We start from the raw sequence: 12,074 nt of genomic DNA on the forward strand, positions 1-12,074 counted from the left end.
CTAAGAATTTGTGCACTTCTTCCAGGTTGTCCATTTTATTGGCATAGAGTTGCTTGTAGTAGTCTCTTAGAATGTTTTGTATTTCTGCGGTGTCTGTTGTAACTTCTCCTTTTGCATTTCTAATTCTATTGAGTCTTCTCCATTTCTTTCTTGATGAATCTGGCGAATGGTTTATCAATTTATCTTCTCAAAGAACCAGCTTTTAGTTTTATTGATCTTTGCTATTGTTTCCTTCATTTCTTTTTCATTTATTTCTGATCTGATCTCTATGATTTCTTTCCTTCTGCTAACTTTCGACGTTTTTTGTTCTTTTTTCTCTAACTGCTCTAGGTGTAAGGTTAGGTTGTTTACTTGAGATGTTTCTTGTTTCTTGAGGTAGGATTCTTTTGCTATAAACTTCCCTCTTAGAACTGCTTTTGCTGCATCCCATACGTTTTGGGTCATCATGTTTTCATTGTCATTTGTTTCTAATTATTTTTTGATTTCCTCTTTGATTTCTTCAGCGATCTCTTGGTTATTTAGTTGTGTATTGTTTAGCCTCCATGTATTTGTATTATTTACAGATTTATTTCCTGTAATTGATATCTAGTCTCATAGCATTGTGGTCAGAAAAGATACTTGATATGATTTCAATTTTCTTAAATTTACCAAGGCTTGATTTGTGACCCAAGACATGATCCATACTGGAGAATGTTCCATGAGCACTTGAGAAGAAAGTATATTCTGTTGTTTTTGGATGGACTGTCCTATAAATATCAATTAAATCCATCTTGTTTAATGTATCATTTAAAGCTTGTGTTATTTATTTTCAGTTTGGATGATCTGTCCATTGGTGAAAGTGGGGTGTTAAAGTCCCCTACTATGATTGTGTTACTGTTAATTTCCCCTTTTATGGTTGTTAGCATTTGCCTTATGTATTGAGGTGCTCCTATGTTGGGTGCATAAATATTTACAATTGTTATATCTGCTTCTTGGATTGACCCCTTTATCATCATGTAGTATCCTCTTTGTCTCTTGTAACAGTCTTTATTTTAAAGTCTGTTTTGTTTAGTATGAGTGTTGCTACTGCAGTTTTCTTTTGATTTCCATTTGCATAGAATATCTTTTTCCATTCCCTCACTTTCAGCCTGTATGTGTCCCTAGGTCTGAAGAGGGTCTCTTGTAGACAACATATATATGGGCTTTGTTTTTTTATCCATTCAGCCAGTCTATGTCTTTTGGTTGGAGCACTTAATCTATTTACATTTAAGGTAATTATTGATATGTATGTTCCTATTACCATTTTCTTAATTGTTTGGGGTTTGTTATTGTAGGTCTTTTCCTTCTCTTGTGCTTCCTGCCTAGAGAAGTTCCTTTCGCATTTGTTGTAAAGCTGGTTTAGTGGTGCTGAATCCTCTTAGCTTTTGCTTGTCTGTAATGCAAAATTTCTCCATCGAATCTGAATGAGACGCTTGCTGGGTAATCTTGGTTGGAGGTTTTTCCCTTTCATCACTTTAAATATGTCCTGCCACTCCCTTCTGGCTTGCAGAGTTTCTGCTGAAAGATCAGCTGTGAACTTTATGGGGATTCCCTTGTATGTTATTTGTTTTTCCCTTGCTTGCTGCTTTTAATATTTTTTCTTTGTATTTAATTTTTGATAGTTTCATTAATATGTGTCTTGGCATGTTTCTCCTCGGATTTATCCTGTATGGGACTCTCTGCACTTCCTGGACTTGATTGACTATTTCCTTTCCCATATTAGGGAAGTTTTCAACTATAATGTCCTCAAATATTTTCTCAGTCCCTTTCTTTTTCTCTTTTTCTTCTGGGACCCCTATAATTCGAATGTTGCTGCATTTAATGTTGTCCCAGAGGTCTCTGAGACTGTCCTCAATTCTTTTCATTCTTTTTTCTTTATTATGCTCTGTGGTAGTTATTTCCACTATTTTATCTTCCAGGTCACTTATCCATTCTTCTGCCTCAGTTAATTTGCTATTGATTCCTTTTAGAGAATTTTTTCTTTTCTTTTTTTTTTTTTGCGTTATGCAGGCCTCTCACTATTGTGGCATCTCCCGTTGCGGAGCACAGGCTCTGGACATGCAGGCTCAGCGGCCATGGCTGACGGGCCCAGCCGCTCCACGGCATGTGGGATCCTCCCGAACCGGGGCATGAACCCGTGTCCCCTGCATCAGCAGGCGGACTCTCAACCACTGCGCCACCAGGGAAGACCCCTTTCAGAGAATTTTTAATTTCCTTTACTGTGTTGTTCATCATTGTTTGCTCTTTAGTTCTTCTAGGTCCTTGTTAAACGTTTCTTGTATTTTTTCCATTCTATTTCCAAGATTTTGGATCATCTTTACTATCATTACTCTGAATTCTGTTTCAGGTAGACTGCCTATTTCCTGTTCATTTGTTTGGTCTGGTGGGTTTTTACCTTGCTCCTTCATTTGCTGTGTATTTCTCTCTCTTCTGATTTTCCTTAACTTACTGTGTTTGGGGTCTCCTTTTGCAGGCTTTTCCTCCTTCAGAGCTCACTCCCCGAGGTGCAAGTCCCATGCCTATTCTTTTGTTTCTGTTTTTTCTTTTGCCCTACCCAGGCGGGTTAGGGAGGGTGTTTCTTGCCTTTTGGGAAGTCCAAGGTCTTCTGCCAGTATTCAGCAGGTGTTCTGTAGGAGTTGTTCCACGTGTAGATGTATTTCTGATGTATTTGTGGGGAGAAAGGTGATCTCCACGTCTTACTCCTCTGCCATCTTGAAGGTCTCCAAGAAAGCTTCTTTATTTATGACAAATGTTTACTGTGCTAAGCCCTTTAGGCCATACCAAGAAATATAAAGCATAATTCTTATTTTTGAAGAGTCTGTCATCTATTTGGGGATAAAAAAACATGTGTACATACATACACACACACACAGACAAGAAAAGGTAAGAAGCTGTATATAATTAAGGGATAAGTAATTCATGCCATGAATGGGATAGGCATTTGACTGTGAGAGATTTCACTGTTCAGTGGAATTGAGAGGAAAGGGTTCATAAATGAGTTAGCAAGTAGTCATGGCCTTAGGAAGATAAGGTGAGTAGGGTTTGAACGGGAAGAGAGGCAGAGGAAGGGCATTTGAGGTGAATGGATAGAGCACAAGGAAGAACCTGTGGGCGGAAATGAGCAAGGCACTTTGTGGGACCCTTATGGGCCCTTCCAGAAGAAATGGAGTGTTTAATTTGGGGGGATATTGACATACATATTTGGGCAGGTCTGGAGGAGCCAGATTTGTGAAAGACCTTGAATATCTGTCTAGGGAGTTTGGACTTCACTCTTTAAAGAATGGGGAATCACTGAGCTATAGGAAAGGGAAAATTGTAACTAAATCATGTTTTTAGAAGATTTCTCTTGGAGTTTCCTGATGGCCTAGTGGTTAGGATTCAGTGCTGTCACTGCCGTGGCCTGGGTTCAACCTTTGGTGGAGAAACTGAGATGCTGAAAGCCATGCAGTGCAGCCAAAAAAAAAAAAAAAAGACTTCTCTCTCAAAGACATACAGGGTGAATCAGTGAGCAGAGGGAAGCAGAGAGCTCATTTCTTCTGTTATTTTTTCAATGTTTTACTTTCTTTCTTTATTAATAAAACAAATGCAAGGTACAAAAATTCATGATACAATGAACACCTCTGAGCCCATCTCCCAGCTTATGATGAGCAATAGGACTATTACCTTACTGTCCCCTGCCTGGTCCCTCAAATCCCCTTCTTCTCCCCCTCTCTTGAGACATAACCCCTGATAATCCTGAGCTTTATTTTTAGCATCACTCTGCATTTCTTCATAGATTTACCACGTAGACTTTGTTCCTAAAAATTGTTGGACAATTTTCTATGTTTTCTCCTTAATGTAAAAAGAGTTGTTCTTTATGAATTCTTCTGCAACATGCTTTTTTTGGGTCAACATTCTATTTCTGAGATTCACTTATGTTGTTTTTTGTAACTGTAATTCATTAATTTCAACTGCTTTATGGTATCCCATTATAAAAATTTACTCAGGGGCTTCCCTGGTGGTGCAGTGGTTGAGAGTCCGCCTGCCGACGCAGGGGACATGGGTTCGTGCCCCGTTCCGGGAAGATCCCACATGCCGCGGAGTGGCTAGGACTGCGAGCCATGGCCACTGAGCCTGCACGTCCAGAGCCTGTGCTCCGCAACGGGAGAGGCCACAACAGCGACAGGCCCGCGTAACACACACACACACAAAAAAAAATTTACTCAGTTTATTTATCTATTTAACTATTGTTTAGCATCTGGTTGTTTCTAATTATTTTACTATTAGAAATAGTGCGGCTAGGAGCCATCTTGTACATTTCTCTAGGTACATTTATGCAATCATTTTCCCAGGGTGTATTTCTTGGTGTGGAATTGCTGGGTCATTGGGTACCCACACCTTCAAATTTATTAGATAATGCCAAACTAGGTGTTGTCTCATGTTTTATATCAATTTATACTGCTACCAGCAATGTACTGGTGTTGCAGTGGATCTAAATCCTGGCTTACCCTGGATACTATAACATTTTTTGTTTTTGCCAATCTGATTGGCATGAATTGTCATCTTATTGGGGTTTTTAATTTGCATTTGTTCAGTTAACTAGCACAGGGGAGCATATTTGAGGTCCATAGGGCAGGCAGTCAGAAAGGGAAGATGCATGAAAAGTAAGGGAGAACAAGAACAAGCCAGAAACTACCAACACAATCAGGAGTCCACAAGGACAGACTGACAACTGCTGAAAACTCATAGCCCTTATTGTCCCTGACCATGGTGGTTTGGATGTCCCACAGAAGCTGAGACACTTCATCGTGGAATCACACACACATAAACACACCCCTAGTGCAGGAATCAGACAAGCTGAAGGAGGAGCCAGGGGAGGTGAAGTGGGTGCAATCTGGCTGCTGCCTCCCACCCACACGGTGAATCAGCAGACAAGCAGCAACACATGTGAGCTACAAAATGCCTACCCTTTTAATTCTGTCCTCTACAACTTGTGTGAGAATCTCTCTGGTGGCTCCACCCCAACCAGAAATATACAGAAAAGGGAATTTGGGGAGATGCATTGAGCCCAGCCATGCTGACACAGTGCAAAGCTACCCAACAAATAACAAAGCATAATATAGACATATATTAAGTAAAACCTTCCAATAACACAGGAATTTAAAACCATTATCATGGCGGAAGACTTGAACATAGTTTCCTCAGGATTTGATAGGTTAAGTGTGGCAGACAGAATTCTTAGTTGGTCCCCAAGTTTCCCACGGCAGGTATATACACTCGCTATAGTCCACTCTCCTTGAGCATGGGCCAGGCTTGAATACAGTGGGATATCACTCCTGTGATTGTATTATGTTAATGGCTGAAGGGATTTTGCAACTATAATTTATATCCCTAATCAGTTGACTTTGAGTTAAACAAAAGGGAGGTTATCCTGGGTGAGCTAGATCTAATTAGAGGAACCCTTAAAATGAACAAGGCTGTTCCCAAACTAAGAAATTTGAAAGTCAGAGAGGGCTTATGGAGGGGGTTATATGGCAAGGACCTGAAAGCAACCCTGGGGTCTGAAAGCAGCTCCCAACCAACAACTAGCAACACAATGGAAACATTCTTTCAACCAAAAGGAAAAGAATTCTACCAAAAACCTGACGTACTTAGAATGGCTTTCTCTAGTCGAGCCTCCAGGTAAGGACACTGGCTGATGGTTGGCCAACAGCTTGATTTTAGCCTTGTGAGGTTTGAGCAGAGGAACCGTCAATGCCATCTTGGCCCATACAATCTGTAAGATAATAAATTTGTGTTGTATTAAGATGCTAGGTTTGTGGTAATTTGTTATGCAATAATAGAAAACTAATATAAGTATAATAAAGTAACAAATTTACATAAGCATTCATCTTGATTATATAAATATATAACTTTGTGCAATGCAAAGATATTCTTCAAAAGCTTGCAGACTGTTAAAAACTTTGATTGTATATTAGGCCACAAAGACATTTACAATATTTCCCACAAATTTGAAATCTTAGCACACATTCTCTGAATATTCTACAATAAAGTTAGATACTACTAATAAAACTTCCTTGGATACTATATTAAAAAATCACACTGACAAGTAACTATTTGGTCTAAGGGAAATCAAACAGAAATGACAGATTTTTCTAAGAATTAACAACAATTAAACACAATATACCAAAATATATTTATACAACTAAAGCAGTTCTCAAGAGGAAAACTCAAAACCTGAATTACTTCTACAAGGAAGAATATAAATTAAAATCAGTAAACTTAAAGAAATAAATAAGAACAATGAAAGAAATTAAACTAAATCAGGGGAAATATATTAAGAAAAATAAGAAACTAGTTGATTTTAAATAAAACAAAACTAACTGACAAAAATCAAGGCATCATTCTTCAAAAATAACTATGAAAACAGATACACCTCTAGCAACTGAGACTAAGGAAAAAGGAGAGGAAAATATAAGTAAATAATTTTTGAAATGAAAAAGGATGCTTTAAAATTGTATGCTACATCAGTATTACTAATTTTAAAAATCTACATCAAATAAAAGAATTTCTAGAAAAGCATAACTGATCAAAAATTACTTAAGACACATAAACAACAATAACTATAGTAGATACTAAAACCTTCTCCAAGATCTGCTAACCAAAGAGGAGGTTGGTTCATATCGGTATATAAATAGAACACATTATTTTTAAGGAACAGATCATTCTTGGGTTATTTAAATTGTTCCATAGGCTAGAGAAATATGGAAATCTTTCCAGTTCTTTTGTTCATGTATAGTATTAGTTTGATATCAAAGTCTGACAAATAAAACACAAATCACCTACTTATAATTTCCAAGCCAAAAAGAAATCAAAAACTAAATACTGGAAAATTAAATCTAGCAGTATATGAATATGTATATCATGACTAAATAGGGGTCTTTTCAGGAATACAAGGCTAGCTCAACAGTAGAACATTTAAAATATAGTATAATTAAGTAATAACATAACAAGAAACAGAAGAATTTTTTGAAATGCAATATCCTCATTAAATATTCAAAAGACATTTGATAAAATCCAAACTCATTCTTGTTTTTAAAATCACATTGCTTAAATTTTTTTTTAAAAGTCTTATCATGAGAAACAGGAAACATGAAACTTAATGAATGGCCCACTAAAGACATTGTCAGTAAATTAAGGAACAATACAAGGATGCCTGTTTTTATTATTATGATTCAGTATTTTTGTAATGATTTCTGCCCATATAATAAGGGAAGAAAAAGAAATAAATATAAGGATTAAGAAGAAAAAAAGAGAGTAAATGATGATTATTTATAGCTCATATTATATTCTATCTTAAAAATTTAAGACACCAAACAAGTTAGGGCTCTTCAACATTGAAATTAACAGAAATCCTGTTCAAACTGGTTTTCAAAATATTAAACATTATTGGTTTACATAACTGAAAGCCCAGAAATGGCATGGGCCTCAGGGTTGATTGATCCAGTAATTCAGTGATATCATCAAGGACTCAGCTGCATTCTGCCTTCATGTCCTGGTTCCTGTGTCAGCTTAATTGAAAGGCTAGTTTCCCCTAAAGTTATAGGATGGGTGTCTACAGTAGTTGGGGCTATAAGCTTCCTTGTTCATGTCCAGGGGATGACAGAGAATTGGGTTCTTACAGCTTTCAGAGAGTTGAGGAATTCCTTTCTAAAGCCTCTGAAAGTTTCTTGTCAAATTTCATTGGCCCAAATTAAACCACATTGTTATTTCTGAACCAGGCATTGTTTCAAGGTGGAAAAATGGTTTTCATAGGTTAGACTAATCTGTTTTTACCCTTAAACCTTAAACCTATATTTACCCTTACTCAGTGTTCCACCCAAAGCCTATAATTGCCTAGAAAAAAAGGTGGATGTCCAAATAAAAATCTGGTCCTATGAGAAAGGGAGCTTAAGAGATTCCAAGCAGGCAACTAATGCTGTTCACTACAATGTCAACTAGAAACCTATTTAAAACTATAAGGAAGTTCATTAGAATGGGCAGATAAAAGATATACATGCAGAAATTTGCTTATAATTAATGGTCAGTCAGAAAACAGAATTAAAACAGGGATCTCATCCTAACTCCAAAAATAAAGACAACTAAATATCAAATGCCTAGAAATAAATTTAAGAATTTGCAAGACCCAGTGGAGAAAACAAGAAACCTTACTTGAGAACATAAAAAAGGCTTGAATAAATGGAGAGATGAGAATTATATTTTTGAAGGGAAAATTCAATATTATAAGTTTATCCATAAAGTTAATGCTCTTTCATTAATTAGAGTTGGGAGGATATGAAAATTTTAAAATGATTTTAAAGTTCACCTACATAATAAATATTTGAAAACAGTAATTGGGAGGGTCCTACACTACCAAAAACATCAAAAAGTATAGCAACACTAGAGTAATTAAAATTACAGAGGAGGAGCTTCAAGATGGCGGAAGAGTAAGACGCAGAGATCACCTTCCTCTCCACAAATACATCAGAAATACATCTACATGTGGAACAGCTCCTACAGAACACCTACTGAACGCTGGCAGAAGACGTCAAACCTCCCAAAAGGCAAGAAACTCCCCACGTACCTGGGTAAGGCAAAAGGAAAAAAAAAACAGAGACAAAAGAATAGGGATGGGACCTGCACCACTGGGAGGGAGCTGTGAAGGAGGAAAGGTTTCCACACACTAGGAAGCCCCTTCACGGGCAGACACTGTGGGTGGCGGAGAGGGGGAAGCTTTGGAGCCACGGAGGAGAGCACAGCAACAGGGGTGCGGGGGGCAAAGCGGAGAGACTCCTGCACAGAGGATCAGTGCCGACCAGCACTCACCAGCCCAAGGGGCTTATCTGCTCACCCGCCAGGATGGGCAGGCGGGGGCTGGGAGCTGAGGCTCGGGCTTTGGTCAGATCCCAGGGAGAGGACTGGCGGCGTGAACACAGCCTGAAGGGGCTAGTGCACCACAGCCAGCCAGGAGGGAGTCTGGCAAAAAGTCTGGAGCTGCCGAAGAGGCAAGAGACTTTTCCTTGCCTCTTTGTTTCCTGGTGTGCGAGGAGAGATTAATAGCACTGCTTAAAGGAGCTCCAGAGACGGGCGCGAGCCGCGGCTATCAGTGCGGACCCCAGACACGGGCGTGGGACGCTAAGGCTGCTGCTGCAGCTGCCAAGAAGCCTGTGTGCAACCACAGGTCACTATCCACACCTCCCCTCCTGGGAGCCTGTGCAGCCCACCACTGCCAGGGTCCCATGATCCAGAGACAACTTCCCCGGGAGAACGCACGGCGCGCCTCAGGCTGTTGCATATCATGCCGGCCTCTGCCGCCGCAGGCTCGCCCCACACTCCGTACCCTCCCTGCCCCCGGCCTGAATGAGCCAGAGCCCCTGAATCAGCTGCTCCTTTCACCCCATCCTGTCTGAGCAAAGAAGAGACGCCCTCAGGTGACCTACACACAGAGGCGCAGCAACAAATCCAATGTGGAACTCCAGGAGCTGTGTGAACAAAGAAGAGAAAGGGAAATTTTTCCCAGCAGCCTCAGGAGCAGTGGATTAAATCTCCACAATCAACTTTATGTACCCTGCATCTGTGGAATACCTGAATAGACAACGAATCATCCCAAATTGAGGCGGTGGACTTTGGGAGCAAAGATATATATATATATATATTGTTTTTCCCTTTTTCTCTTTGTGTAAGTGTGTACATGTATACTTCTGTGTGTGATTTTGTCTGTATAGGTTTGCTTTTAATCTGTCCTAGAGTTCTGTCTGTGGTATTTTTTTTTTTTTTACTTAAAAAAATTTTTTTCTTAATAATTAGTTTTCATTTTAATAACTTTATTTTATTTTATCTTTTCTCTCTCTCTCTCCCTCTCTCTCCCTCTCTCTCCCTCTCTCCCTCTCTCCCTCGCTCCCTCTCTCCCTCCCTCCCTCTCTCCCTCTCTCTCTCTTTCTTTTCTCCCTTTTATTGTGAGCCATGTGGATGAAAGGCACTTGGTGCTCCAGCCAGGCATCAGGGCTGTGTCTCTGAGGTGGCAAAGCCAAATTCAGGACACTGCTCCACAAAAGACCTCCCAGCTCCACGTAATATCAAATGGCGAAAATCTCCCAGAGATCTCCATCTCAACGCCAAGACCCAGCTTCACTCAATGACCAGAAAGCTGGACACCCTATGCCAAACAACAAGCAAGACAGGAACACAACCCCATCGATTAGCAGAGAGGCTGCCTAAAATCATAATAAGGCCACAGAAACCCCAAAACACACCACCAGACATGGACCTGCCCAGCAGAAAGACAAGATCCAGCTTCATCCACCAGAACACAGGCACTAGTCCCCTCCATCAGGAAGCCTACACAACCCACTGAACTAACCTTAGCCACTGGGGACAGACACCAAAAACAACGGGAACTACAAACCTGCAGGCTGCGAAATGGAGACCCCAAACACAGTAAGTTAAGCAAAATGAGAAGACAGAAAACACAAAGCAGATGAAGGAGCAAGGCAAACCCCACCAGACCTAACAAATGAAGAGGAAATAGGCAGTCTACCTGAAAAAGAATTCAGAATAATGATAGTAAAGATGATCCAAAATCTTGGAAATAGAATAGAGAAAATGCAAAAAACATTTAACAAGGACCTAGAAGAACTAAAGATGAAACAAACAACGATGAACAACACAATAAATGAAATTAAAAATACTCTAGATGGGATCAATAGCAGAATAACTGAGGCAGAAGAACGGATAAGTGACCTGGAAGATAAAATAGTGGAAACAACTACCGCAGAGCAGAATAAAGAAAAAAGAGTGAAAAGAATAGAGGACAGTCTCCAAGACCTCTGGGACAACATTAAATGCACCAACATTCGAATTATAGGGGTCCCAGAAGAAGAAGAGAAAAAGAAAGGGTCTGAGAAAATATTTGAAGAGATTATAGTTGAAAACTTCCCTAACATGGGAAAGGAAATAGTCAATCAAGTCCAGGAAGCGCAGCAAGTCCCAAACAGGATAAATCCAAGAAGAAACACACCAAGACATATATTAATCAAACTATCAAAAATTAAATACAGAGAAAACATATTAAAAGCATCAAGGGAAAAACAACACACAAGGGAATCCCCATAAGGTTAACAGCTGATCTTTCAGCAGAAATTCTGCAAGCCAGAAGGGCCTGGCAGGACATATTTAAAGTGATGAAGGAGAAGAACCTACAACCAAGATTACTCTATCCAGCAAGGATATCATTCAGATTTGATGGAGAAATTAAAACCTTTACAGACAAGCAAAAGCTAATAGAATTCAGCACTATCAAACCAGCTTTACAACAAATGCGAAAGGAACTTCTCTAGGCAGGAAACATAAAAGAAGGAAAAGACCTACAATAACAAACCCCAAACAATTAAGAAAATGGTAATAGGAACATACATATCAATAATTACCTTAAATGTAAATGGATTAAATGCTCCAACCAAAAGACATAGACTGGCTGAATGGATACAAAAACAAGACCCATATATATGCTGTCTTCAAGAGACCCACTTCAGACCTAGGGACACATACAGACTGAAAGTGAGGGGATAGAAAAAGATATTCCAAGCAAATGGAAATCAAAAGAGAGCTGGAGTAGCAATTCTCATATCAGACAAAATAGACTTTAAAATAAAGATTATTACAAGAGACAAAGAAGGACTCTACATAATGATCAAGGGATCGATCCAAGAAGAAGATATAACAATTGTAAATATTTATGCACCCGACATAGGAGCACCTCAATACATGAGGCAAATGCTAACAGCCATAAAAGGGGAAATCGACAGTAACACATTCATAGTAGGGGACTTCGATGCCCCACTTTCACCAATGGACAGATCATCCAAAATGAAAATAAATAAGGAAACACAAGCTTTAAATGATACATTAAACAAGATGGACTTAATTGATATTTATAGGACATTCCATCCAAAAACAAAAGAATACACATTTTTCTCAAGTGCTCATGGAACATGCTCCAGGAGAGATTATTTCTTGCGTCACAAATCAAGCCTTGGTAA

Source organism: Monodon monoceros, unplaced genomic scaffold (genome assembly GCF_005190385.1).
Source record: "Monodon monoceros isolate NGI ecotype Baffin Bay Population unplaced genomic scaffold, NGI_Narwhal_1 Super_Scaffold_21, whole genome shotgun sequence".
Classification (NCBI taxonomy): Eukaryota; Metazoa; Chordata; class Mammalia; order Artiodactyla; family Monodontidae; genus Monodon; species Monodon monoceros.